Genomic DNA, 14307 nt, shown 5'->3' on the forward strand with positions numbered 1-14307 from the left:
AGGCTGTTTTAATTCCTCTAGAAATCATGATTTAAAAGCTTCTTGCAGTAGTTTTTAAATACTGTCACTTGAAAGAATTAGTAAGGGACAAGTCATTAATCAATTCAGGTTTTTGTTGTAACAGTTTATATCTCTATAAGACAAATGACTACACACACATCAGATATGTACATACATAATTCAAAAATAGAGAGGAGCTATTGTCAAGGATAGTGTAACACTGCATTTGAGATACTGTTTTAGACATAAACACATGAATGTCTTATGTGCAATATTATTATATTAAAGGAAAGGATAATAACTAGCATTGATATCCACACTTTTTACATGTTTTTGAAAGAAATTTTTACTAGATTTACAATGTTCTGTCAATTACCGCCGTACAACAAACTGACCCAGCTGGACATTATGTACAAAATTTTCTTCACATTATCCTCCATCATGTTCCATCACAAGTGATTAGATATTTCCTTTGCTATACAGCAGGATCTCATTGCTTATCCACTCCAAATGCAAAAGTTTGCACCTACTAACCCCAAACTGCCAGTCCATCCCAATCCTTCCCACTCCCCCTTGGCAACCACAAGTCTGTTTTCCATGTCCATGAGTTTGTTTCTTTTCTGTAGAAAATTTCATTTTTGCCATATATTAGATTCCAGAAATAAGTGATATCATAGAGTATTTGTCTTTCTCTCTCTGACTTACTTAGTATGAGAGCTTTTAGTTCCATCCATGTTGCTCAAATGGCATTATTTTGTTCTTTTTTTATGGCTTAGTAGTATTCCATTGTGTATATATACCACATCTTCTTAATTCATTCCTCTGTCACTGAATATTTAGGTTGTTTCCATGTCCTGGCTATCTCAAATAATGCTTCAGTGAACATATGGATACATATATCTTTTTCAATGAAAGTTTTGTCTGGATATATGCCTAGGAGTGGGATTGCTGGATCATATGGTAGTTCTGTGTTTAGTTTTATGAGGTACCTCCATTCCATTTTCCATAGAGATTGTACCAATTTACATTCCCACCAACAATGAAGGAAGACACCCTTGTAAGTTTATGTCCTATTGATTTATTTTTGTTTTTATTTCTATTGCTTTGGGAGACTGACCTAAGAAAGCATTTGAATGGTTGATGTCAGAGAATGTTTTGCCTCTGTTCTCTTCTAGGAGTGATATGTTGTCTTGGCTGATGTTTGTTTTTTGGCTTAAAGATAAAGTGCATGGTGTGTGGGTGTGTCTAGTTTCACTGATTTACATGCAGCTGTCCAGTTTTCCCAGCACCACTTGCTGAAGAGACTGTCTTTTCCCCATTTTATATTCTTGCCTCCTTGGTAGAAGATTGATTGACCATATGTGTCTGGATTTATTTCTGGGTTCTCTATTCTGTTCCATTGGTCTGTATGTCTGATTTGGTTCCAGTACCACATTGTCTTTATGACTGTAGCTTTGTAATATTGCCTGAAGTCTGGGAAAGTTATGCCTCCTGATTGGTTTTTGTTCCTTGGGATTGCTTTGACAATTCTGGGTCTTTTATGGTTCCATATAAATTTTTGGATTGTTTGTTCTAGTTCTGTGAAAAATATCATGGTCCTAGCCAAAGAAATCACACAAATAAAATAAATAAAATGTGTCCAAATTGGAAGAGAAGAGGTAAAATTGTCATTCTGTGCAAATGACATGATACTATATATAGAAAACCCTAAGGACTCCAAACAAAAACTACTCAGACTGATCAAGGAATTCAGCACAATATCAGGATACAAGATTAACTAATCAGTGAATTCGGCAAAGTATCAGGATACAACGTTAACATTCAGAAATTGGTTGTGTTTCTGTATACTAACAATGAAATATTAGAAAAGGAATATAAGAACTCAATACCTTTTAAAATAGTACCTCAAAAAATTAAATAGGTGGGAATAAAGCTGATCAAGGAGGTAAAAGACTTATATGCTGAGAACTATAAAACATTAATCAAGAAAATTAAAGAGGATTCAAAGGAATGGAAAGATACTCCATGCTCTTGGATTGGAAGAATTAATATTGTAAAAGGCCAAATACCCAAACAATCTACAGATTCAATGTGATCCTTATGAAGTTACATGTTTTTTGCTTTGTTTTACCTTTTAAAAATTAATGTAATTTCATCATAAAGATAAGTAAACCTACATATTTGTAGAGTTATATATATTGATCATATCTTTTTTAATTATTATAATTAATAAGTTTTTAGAACAAAGATATCCTAGGACTCTCCTGGTTAGAAGTAAAATCATACCCGTTCAAATAGTAAATATATATATATATCAATTGAATATTTATGGAAAAACATATGTAAGTTTAAACAAAATTAAGTTACCTTTAAATCTTAAGGAATATTAGAAAAACAATATGAACACAGCATGAACTTTTTATTATATTTGTGACTCTTTGAACAACTTCAAAACATTTAAATAGAGCCCAGTGCATTTTCATGCAGCCTTAATGACTCCGCAAAAAAAAAAAAAAAATCAAAACTTTTAAGGCAACACAAAAATTTAAAGATGTCTTATCAGTTCACATAGATGACATTAAATTTCAGAAAAGTAATCATGGAACACAGCAGGAGTTAATCTCAAGAATATTAATGAAGAAAATGGCATAATTAATATTCTCAAAGTCCCACATGTAATATTCCTATTTGGGCAAGGCTGGAAAAGATGTCAAAACTGCAAGCTTTGAATTTTGAGAGATTTTATTTTAGTTTTGCAAAGTATGTGGAACATGACAGCATTTTTAAAAAGTACAACAAAACCCTTTATTCAAAATAAATATTTTGTCACTTGTATTTAGTTTGAAATTTTCATTCAGTATAATGAAGCATTAAAATTCAATCCACGTACATCTGGTTACAATCAAGAGAGATTAGCTCCAATCCTCCCAGGTTTTCCCTCTCACAGATAAAATGAGCCAGATAAAACATAATAAACAAGCATAGGAAGACTCTAAAAGTTAGAAAACAGAAGGTAGCATTCCTAGAGGCCTAGGGACCTGAGGAATTACACAGTTAAGTCCATGGCTTATTTATTTATTTTTTCTCTTCCAAGTGTCCTAGACAGAGCATTATAGAAGCCTATATAGCCTGAAGCCAACACACATATTGGGTGAAGCAAAAGATACAGATTGCACCACTCTTTTTTTTTTTTTTTTTGGTAGAAGCAGGCAATAGTAAATTTCTCCCACTAGGTGGTGGTGGCTAGCTGAATGGGGGCTGATCTTCCTGTGGAAATAGTACAGGCATCTATTACTCCAGACTAGAGTAATATCAGTGGAGTACAGTGCTGAGCTAAGCCTCCACCCTCACTCCACAACAGTGAGATTTCATGAAGTATTGCAAGGATGGGATAATAACTACTCCACTTCCCCATGCTTCTGCACACTGTCAGAGGCCCTAGTAGTGAGCTGAACATTATCATACACTTGGCATCAACAAGACTAAATTCAAGGCTATAAGATTTAGAGCTTTTCAGAACACCACTTGTCCTCTCCCCTGTCATCAGCTGATCCCAGTGGAGAGATGGGCCTCTACTCCTACTCAGCATCGAAAAAAGTAGAATGACAGGTCTTGAGATGGACTAAATGACATTTTAATTCCACCCACCTCCCCTGGTACCAGTGGGACTCAGAAGGGAGTTGAATTTCTGCCCCAGCCCAGTGCAAAAAGAACCTAGCAGCATAGTCAGACATGATCTAATTGATTAAGAGCAGCACATTTCACCAAACTACATCAGAATACAAATTTTTAAGTGTTTGTAAAATACTTATCAAGATAGACAATATTCTTTGCTATAAAACAATAAATAAATTAAAAAATTGAAATGATACAGTAGACCACAATAGAATCAAACTCAATTAACAGAAAGACCACAGGAAAATTTCTAAGCAAGTAGAGATTAAAAAATATACTTCTAAATAATACATGGATCAAAGAAGTAGTCTCAAAGGAAATTTTTATAAACATATAGAGCTGAATAAAAATGAGATCACAATAAATCAAAATAAATGGGATGCAGCCAAAGCCATGCTGAGAGGGACATTTATAGCATCTAAATGCATATGGTAAAAAAGCGAAAAGGTATAATATCAATAACCTTTGCCTCCCTCTAAAAACTAGAAAGAACACAATTAACTCAAAAAAGGAAGACTGAAATAAATCAGATTGAGCAGAAATGAATGAAATTAAAAGGGGAAAACAATAGAGGGAAAAGTGTATCTTTGGAAAAAAACACAATAAAGTGTATAAATTCTAGCAAGACTAACAATAATGAAAGAGAAAAACAATTTAAAAGTTATAAGGATAAAATAGAGATATCACTATAGACACTTTAGCCATTGAAAGGATAATAAAGGGATACTATGAAAAACATAAAATTTTGGTAACTCAGAAGAATGAACCAATTAAATGAAAACTGCAAACTACAAAAACTTAACTAATATATAATAGACAATGTGAAAAGTTCTACAACCATTGAAGATGTTGAATCTGCAATTAAAGCTTCCTGAAAAAAAAAATCTCCAGGCTCAGATTGCCTCACTGGAGAATTCTACCAAATATTTAAAGAAGAATTAAAGCCAATTAATATTTCACAATTCACTGGAGAAATAGAAGAGAAAAAGACAAAAGCAATTTGTGAAACAAATACACAAATTATCAGCCACTGATACTGAAACCAATCACACATATTTTTTTTAAAAGTAAGAAAAAGAAAAATGCAGGCCAATATCTCTCATAGACAAGAAAACCATCAAAAACATATTAGTAGATCAAATTTAGCAGTGTAGAAACAAAATTATACAGCTTGAGCAGGTGAAATTTATTCAACTTATGCAAGGATTTTTCAACATTTGAAAATCAAAAGAACATTGGTGTAAAGAAGAAAATCTCATATGCTTAAAAGTTACACAAATTCCTACAACCATTCATGATTTTTAAAACTGTCTGAAAATTAGGAATAGACGAGGACTTCTTTAACTTGGAAAACATTTCTACAACACCTCTAGCTAACAGCATCCTTAATGATGCAAACTGAGTGATTTATTCCTAATTTTAGAAACAAGGCAGGGGTGTGCTTTTGCTACTATTGTTTACCATACTATTTGATGTTCAAGACAGTTCAATAAGAAAAGAAAAAGAAAGAAAATGCATACAATTTGGAATGGGAGAAATAAAACTGTCCTTTTGCAGATGATGTGATTGTTTATGCAGCTAATTCCAAGGAACTTACACACACACACAATTTAGAACTGAGAGGGAATATCAGTAGCTTTGTATCATTTTGTGAATGAATGATTCACAGTCTGAGGTCATTAATGTGCTGTGAATACTAACGTCAAACCTAATTTAAAATGCAAGAACAAAATTATATGTCCAAATATGTATATTATTTGTCAGGTTTTTTTTTACTTTTTTATTGATTGATTTATTGATTTTGCTTCTTAGGGCCACACCTGTGGCATATGGAGGTTCCCAGGCTAGGGGTCAAATCAGAGCTACAGCTGCTAGCCTATGCCACAGCCACAGCAACGCAGGATCCGAGCCACACCTGTGACCTACACCACAGCTCATAGCAACTCCAGATCCTTAACCTACTGAGCGAGGCCAGGGATCGAACCCACAACCTCATGGTTTCTGGTCTGATTTGTTTCCGCTGCGCCGTAATGGGAACTCCTATTTGTCAGTTTTATTTTGGATTGGCTCTATCAAAATAGTTGATGGTTACCTATAGTCAAATGGATTAAAGAAATTAGGTTTGAAAAAATAAAGTTAAAAAAAATGCTTGATTCTACGTTATTATAGACTACAACAAAAGTCATGAACTATTTTTGAGAATTCTTTGTTTTAAAGATATTCTATAATGTATATTGTATTACTCTTTTACTATGAACTGGAAGGTGGACTATATGTTTCTGTGTTGTGTATGTGTATATGGAAATCGAATATACATTTTCAATAATATCTCATGTAGCAAGTTTGAATAGTGTATTATTTATGACAGGCTCTCAGTCATCTGTAGAAATATATTTAAAATCAAAAACTAGTAAATAACATAAAATAGATTGAAACTGTTATTGAGGTAATTAATTTCAGTGAAGAAAGATCACATTTGATGGTAGCTATTTAGCATGTAAATTAAATTATTCAAATATATTATATTCACATATAGTTCACAAAATAAATATAAGCATATGCATATTGTTCCAATTAATATAAGAGGCAAGTTGACAAGTTTTCTCCTGCATTTGAGCAAATACTGCCAATCTTTGTATAGATAGCCTGAAGTAGAAAGGGCATATTATTTTTCAGCTGATGGTAGGTGAATTTGGTCTGTACACATAATGCTTCATTAGTAATGTGGTTCTTAAATTCTGTTGCTTTAATGTTATAATTGAGGAATTAAAATAATACCCCAGACAAACATCTTTGGTAAAGTCTAAATCCATAGATTAAAATGATATTATCCAAAAATCTAAGTGTTTCAGATGTCCCTGAGGTAACTTGCTGTACCAAAAAGGATTTTCAGATGGAAAGATTCTAGATTTAACTACAGGTAGGTGTTAGAAATACTCTTAAAGAAAACTAAAGTTAAATCACAAAGAATTGAAGATCTTCCTGCTTTTCTCTTTTCTAAGCTGTTCTCTTATACAGTATGGATGCATACATCTTATATGTGTCTTGGAAATGCTGAAAAACTATGCTTCCTTGTGTGTAGTAACATATCTGAAACCCTAAAATTGAATGAAAGCTCATGGGAACTTCCACCGTCATTCCTTCTGTGGGAATTATAGCTTATCTCAGTCTTTTTTAAAATTTAGGTTCATTGATCACTTAGGTACATTCAATAACCAGCATTTAACACATGGTTTACTGGAGAATGGATGGAAAGGACTAATAAGGAGGTAGTGAAAACAGGTGGCTGTTTGGTTTCTTATCTCTCTCTCTCTGTGAACTCCCAGAATGGATGCTCTCATTGGTCTGACATCCCTTGTGTTAAGATGAACTTATGTGATCAATACAAGAGTGTGGACTAACCTGGTTGGTCCATTTTTATATCCTCCAATCAGCTACTCGATCCAGCTACTTATCTGTTTAAGAGCTGACTAATGGCAGCTTTCGATGACTGGTGTTCGTTACTCTTCTCAACAGAAACATTAATCCTTCAATCTCAGAAGGAAATGGAAAATTTTATTCCAGCCAAATCTGAGGATTTTTAACCTGAGAAGAGCATCTCAGAAAGCTCTGAGAACTGTTCCACCTAGTAGAAGTCAAGTCATAGTTATAAAATTTTTTGAAACTGTGCATTAAATTATGTAGGTATTTCTGCCAATGAGGGAGGTTTGGTTGATGCATAAATTGGATATACAATGCATGGTGGCAGGGGGGAAAAAGGAGGGCAAGGAGCAAGGACAATTTTTTATTTTTCTTGTCTTGCTATAAAATATGAATTTTATTTCACATTCTTAAAGAGTTTTTTAAAGTCCCTCTTCTGCAGGAGTAAAAACTTAATTGGCTACTCATCTTTTTTCCCCATGATTGCTCCAATAGATCAATAGATACAACACTTATTTATAAGGTTTCATTTACAAATTAAATCTAGCACATCAGAAACAGGGAATATTGGCCTTTTCTTTTGAGATAACAGTTTTTATTAGTTTTGTTTGCTTGAGCATTTTGTCTCTTTCTTACCGTTTTATCTCTTTTAATAAACTAATTAAAACCAGCTATAATGGAAAAAATAAAAATCATTATAAAAATAAACTAATTTAAAATAAAAGCAAATTATGCAAAATGAATTTTAAGAAATCAGTATTACACTATGCGACTTGATTATTACACAGAAGTAAGTCATATATATATATATATATGTTTTTCACTTGAATTATTTAAATGTTTTATTATGAAATGAAGTACATGGAAAAGTACATAAAGTATACCTCTCCAATTTAGCCAATAAATACAAAATGGCCATCCACGTGTAACTTGGATCAGTAGCTTGCCTCTGTGTCTTGCCAATTACAGCTCATTCCCTCTTCTCCTAAGCTTAACTACTATGATGGATATATATATATATATATATATATATATATATATATTTTAGCTTTTTTTAGGGCTACACTTGTGGCACATGGAGGTTCCCAGGCTTGGGGTCAAATTGGAGCTGTAGTTGCTGGTCTGTACCACAGCCACAGCAACGCAGGATCCAAGCTGTGTCTGCGACCTACATCACAGCTCATAGCAACGCCAGATCCTTAACCCACTGAAGGAAGCCAGGGATTGAACCTACGTCATCATGGATGCCAGTTAGATTTGTTAACTATTGAGCCACTTCTAAGTATGATGTCACCTGAGGAATGATATATATTAAATATGATTTTAAATTTTGCACTAACAAACTATTAGCGTTTAAATTATCTCCTTCACATCATTTTATAATCTAGACACATTCTAAAGAAAATTATTATTTATCTCAATTGAGTCATTATTAAACTGAAAATGTTTGCCTTAAAATATCGTAAGTTAAAAAGTAGATAATTTGGAGGAGTTCCCATTGTGGATCAGTGGTTAACAAATCCGACTAAGAAGCATGAGTTTGCGGGTTCAAGCCCTGGCCGTGCTCAGTGGGTTGAGGATCAGGCGTTGCTGTGAGCTGTGGTGTAGGTTGCAGACACAGCTGGATCCCATGTTGCTATGGCTGTGGCGTAGGCTGGTGGTATAGCTCCGATTAGACCCCTAGCCTGGGAACCTCCATATGCAGCCCTAGAAAAGACCAAAAAAATAAAAAAATTAAAATAAAATAAAATAAAATAAAAAGATAATTTGAGAACCTGGTCTTGAATCCATTTTTCATGTCTCTGTCACCTTTTTTTTCCTGATAAACTAGAAATACTATGTTATAAAAGAAACTGAATTAATATACAAAAGCATGATAGTATTCCAAGATGAGCTATCATCTTAGCCTTGTGGAATGAGTAAACCATTTAACTTTTTTGATATGGAGTGTGAGTATAATAGGAGATGATATACATCAAAATACTTGGCAAGTTAGCCATAAAAGCTATGAAATTGATTATTCTTTTCTTTAACCAAAACTTTTATCTCAATACAAAATTATTACTAACAATTATAATGATTATGGTGGTAATAACTATCATTTATTAAATGTTTATTAATTGTCAAACATACTAAATACTATGCATGTAATTTTTTATTTATCCCAAATGATTTAGCAGTAGAGCCAAGAATGAAATCCAAATCCACTTGTTCTCCACATCTTGTTCTTATTAGCTCTTCTAGACCTTTAGCTATCCATGCTATGTGTACATATATATTCATATCTACATACATATATAGACACACATATGAATATTATCTACATTTCTGTATTTACATCTCTATCTATATCTACATATCTAGCTATCTACATAAGCAAGTCTATAAATGTACACAATAAAATGAAAAATTAAGTATGGTTTAAAGTTAAGATAACCTTACACTTTGTTTATGTGTCCACAAAGGTGATTTTTTTTTTGATGTGAAAAACCGCCTTTTCTAACTTATTTATTAAATTAAATATGTCAGCTATTTAAAAATTTGACACCTAGTTAGTATGTGGCTAAGTTTTAGGAAACAAAAGAAATGTAAACATATCTAGAAATCTTTATCAAGAAAGATTAAAATTACTCAGATAGACATACCTTCTTTTTTTTTTCCTCTTAAATAAATTGTATTTAAATACACTTAAATGATATATCAGTGCAACCTCTTGTAAAAAAAAAAAAAAACAGGAAACACAGAAATGTACACAAAAAAGCTAAGTTTCCTTTTTAACCCTTTTTTTTTGAGACAAATAGGAAATTTATTCTATACTTTATCCCATTTTGTATGGCTTTCGTCTCTACTATTTAGTATTATCTATTACATTTCAATTTTTCTTTAAAAATTAGCATTATATTAAAATTGTTTATATTATGCAACTAAAATTTATAAAGAAGAAAGCCTTATATACCATTAAATATTTTATATAACATAATAAAAAGAATAACTTAACTGGTAAGAATAGCAAAAATAATACACCCTCTGAAAATAAGTAAAACATAAAATGCATAAATTGGTTAAAAAACAGTGAGACATACCTTCTTTCATGTCATTCTTATTTCAAGGATTCTTTTTTCAGTACATCCTGAGTGATTTAATCACATTTACATGTACATTTTATCTTTCAAGTTATGGAAGACTCATTGTTGACAAAGTCTCTCCTCAGAAGAGCATATGAGACAGAATGATTTACTCAAAAGGGAAACAGGAAACATAATCTTTGCATTAATCAATTTATAGAATATCTTGTGAAGGATTATCTGTGTTGAACTATGTAGAAATATTTATGTCACTTAAATAAAACAAAATATGAACTCAAAAGGACTATTCACAATTAGTAATTATTTAAATTGTTTATTTACTGACTCAGTTACTTTTATATGGTATGTAAACACAAATTGATGGTTTACATTTGACCTAGTGAGCACGTCAACTAATATCCTTATGTTTTTCTATTAATCATGGACCTTCCTTCCTCCTCTTATTTCCCTTTCTCCCTCTTTCTCCAATAATATGGTGCATAGCTAGCCTGAGGTGATTGTGAGTAAATTAAAGGAGTAATTCTTATGAGAAGTTAGATATACTACTCTAAATCACAGCAAAGAGAACGTGGATGAAGCTTACATGTTATCAAGTATGTCAATAGTCACTGAATATTTGGAGTGAATAAGAATTATCAGAACTTATATATTGAAAAAAGAAAATATGGCTTAGGAAGAAAATTGTAACAGCACCAATCAAGGGAAAAGAGAGAAATAGTTCCTAAATCGATTCATTCCTGTGATCTGAAAATAAAATCTGTGTAAAGAAAGTACATTTTAAAATTATATGATCCCTGAAGGTGTGTCATGGTACATTTGTAGTCTTTCCAATGCAGAATTATATGTTTGAATATATAAAATGTTAATGTCAAATTAACTTAGGCCTTTCTTTTCTTAGATTGTTTTTTTTGTCTACTTGAACCTTGGGAGAATGAAAGAGACATTAGGTGATTTAGAGTCTATAGTTAAGGTTAAGAAATTTTACTAAGACTCTGAAACCATACTCTCATAAACTAAGAACTATACCTTGTTTTAAAAAAATATGACTCAAAAGTAAGATTAAAAAGGAAATAATGCAATAACTAAAGTTTCATATAAAGAAAAATTAACACAAAGAAAATAACTTCTGAATTCAAATGTTAAGTCCATTTGGTAACTATATAGAAGTTAGAAGGTTAAAAATTCACATATGTTTGGAAAAATAAAATGCTAAATTCAGTATAAGGTAGATTCATTTGAGACTTCATCCACTCATTAAGGGCAGATTTTGCTATTCTGAAGAAATTAAACATTCTCTCCATTTATTTGCTTATTTTTTTTCTCTTCGAGAAAAGATTGCCTCATGGAGGGATAAATAATTTCTGTCTCAACTTGTCCGAATAGAATATTTCAAACTTTGCATACCAAAACATTTCATTATTTTCCTTTAAATCTACAAATAAATGTCTACATTTTATGGTCTCCTGAGAAAATGATTGTTTCAGAGTATAGTCAGAACTTCCACTAAATTTTCAGACACTCTGATAATATCTTTCCCAAAAGGAGAAAGAGAGAAAGAGATCAGTAAATAGACATAGATATATGTGAAAGTGTAGACATACAATATATATATGAGATTGAGATAAATACACTATATTAGTATGTATAGACATTCACTATCTATCTACCTATCTATATGATAAACACCAACTACTATAAACCTGCTCTCTGAAAAAGACACTAACAGGATAAATAATTTTCAAATGTTTTTATACTGAAAAGTAGAAGACTCAGTCTATCAAAAATCCTATGTCATGTCTACATTAAACTTAAAATAATTTTTATACCCTATGTTGAACATTTTTCATTGACAATATCAAAAACTCTTGTGGAACATTCTGAGTCATTGAATGTCTAATGACACATTTGATAACCCTTTAAGAAACCTTTTTCTTTAATGTTTACTTGCATTCAGTATTTTGTTTAAAAGATTCTTTAAAATTTGTAATCTATTTGTACTAGTTCAGAGTATCAGTTTTGGATGTTGAAACTAACAAATAACTGTAGCCCAAACTTTATAAGCATATGTCTCTTCAGAAGCTGTATGCTACCAGATGGGAAACTGCATTTTGCCCATGGTAATTAGGTCCTAATATCTTCTGGTAAGGGAGACATTTCTTAAAAGCAAACTTACTCATTGCCATTCCTTTAAATAAACATAAAGTACATTCAGAGCCATCTACTAACAAGTCTGTCCCCACTGGTTTTCTGCCAGCACCAGAATATATCACAGCTTCTTGGCTGAGCCCCCTGTGAAGTAACTTGTGTTTGGGGAACAGGCACAAAATTATTTTCACTGCTTCTTTAAATACTGGAATTACACTCAAGAGAGTGAGAACATTACACTATGATAGATGCAGGGGAATAAGTTGAACCAAGGCAAAGCCATGTTGACATCTTCCATCTCATTTTCATTCCATGCATATGCTCCCTGAATAAAATGATTCACAAATCACTTTAAGTACTTCTCTGTTACATTACTATTTTCTTTCCTCCCCTCCTTCTCTCCTTCTTTTTGTTTCATACCTTTAATTTCTTAGTGTACGTCTTTCAAACACACAAATTAAGTGTATCAATCATCTAGGCTTAAATTTAGCTGGTTTGTTGTTTTGCTTTATTTTGTTGTTTAATCTATGACATGATCAGACTAATATTTTCATTAAGTCCTGTTTTTATCGCATCTTCCTGAGTGGTACCTAGTCAGCTGAACAGTTAAGTACATCATTGCTATGTGGTAAAATGGAGTCCCATTATCTAAAAGCTGCCTTTTAGATAGAGTAACAAATTATTTAGTAGTTATGTAGTTGATGTAGATTGTGATGAACTAAAGAAGAACCCAGCTTATGTATCAGTATTTTTCCTCAGTGCTACTTCTCTTCCACTCACTGCTTTCCACAATGGATAAAGAGGCAGCTGGGATATAAACATCAGGGGATACAAGGAATAGTGAGAAAAAATTGAAACATTATCTGCACAGACTATATCTTTAAGCAGATCTGTAATAATTTCACCGGAGTTGTCTTACTATTTCTCTCTCCACTAACTTCACTACGGAACTTGTTTCAATACATTTTGGAGCCCATGAGCCAACAGGAAATTGCAAGACACAGCAGACACTCATTTTAAAAGTTTTTAAAGCCAAAAAAAAAAAAAATCAAGACATGCTTTTTAAAAATTTTTTCTGGTAACAAACAAAAAACTTTTGTTAAAAATAGGTATTTTGGGAGTTCCTATTGTGGCGCAGTGGAAGCGAATCCCATTAGGAACCATGAGGTTGTGGGTTTGATCCCTGGCCTTGCTCACCGGGTTAAGGATCTGGCATTGTTCCTTGAAGCTGTGGTGTTGGTCGCACACACGACTCTGATCTGGCTTTGCTATGGTTTTGGTGTAGGCCAGTTCCAATTCGACCCCTAGCCTGGGAACCTCCACATGCTGTGGGTGCAGCCCTTAAAAAAAAAAATGGTGTTTTGATATTCATGAACAAATTATTCAGATTTCTAATGCTCAGAAATGTCTAATGCATTAGCCTGATACCTTCCATATCTAAGCCCATCGTATTTTCCCTTGTGGGAAGAAACAGAGCACATACTCAGGCCATCAAAACACCTCATCTAGGAGTTCCCATTGTGGGTCTCTGGGTTGAGAAGCCAACATGTCTGTGAGGATTTGGATTGGATCCCTGGCCTTGCTCAGTGGGTTGCATTGCCACATGCTGAGGTGTCATAGATGTGGCTGGGATCCTGTGTTGCTGTAGCTGTGGGGTAGGCCAGCAGCTGCAGCTCCTATTTGACTCCTAGCCCAGGAATTTCTATGTGCCCGTGGGTGCAGCCCTAAAAACAAACAAACAAACAAAAAACCTCATCAGTCTATTTATGACCTTTCTCACTTAGCAAGAGCAGTAGCAGGATTTATATCCATATAGAACTTTTCAATATAAAATTACAATTGCATGTTTAAGCAAAGAGTGGAGCTACTTGGCCAGTCGCATGACAAGCATTCAGTAAATAATAACAGCAAGTTGTCAGGAAGGCAAAACAATTATAATTATTTCTAAATTCTAAATTGGAAAATTGATATTAAATGAGGT

This window comes from Phacochoerus africanus, chromosome 13 (assembly GCF_016906955.1).
Source record: "Phacochoerus africanus isolate WHEZ1 chromosome 13, ROS_Pafr_v1, whole genome shotgun sequence".
Classification (NCBI taxonomy): domain Eukaryota; kingdom Metazoa; phylum Chordata; class Mammalia; order Artiodactyla; family Suidae; genus Phacochoerus; species Phacochoerus africanus.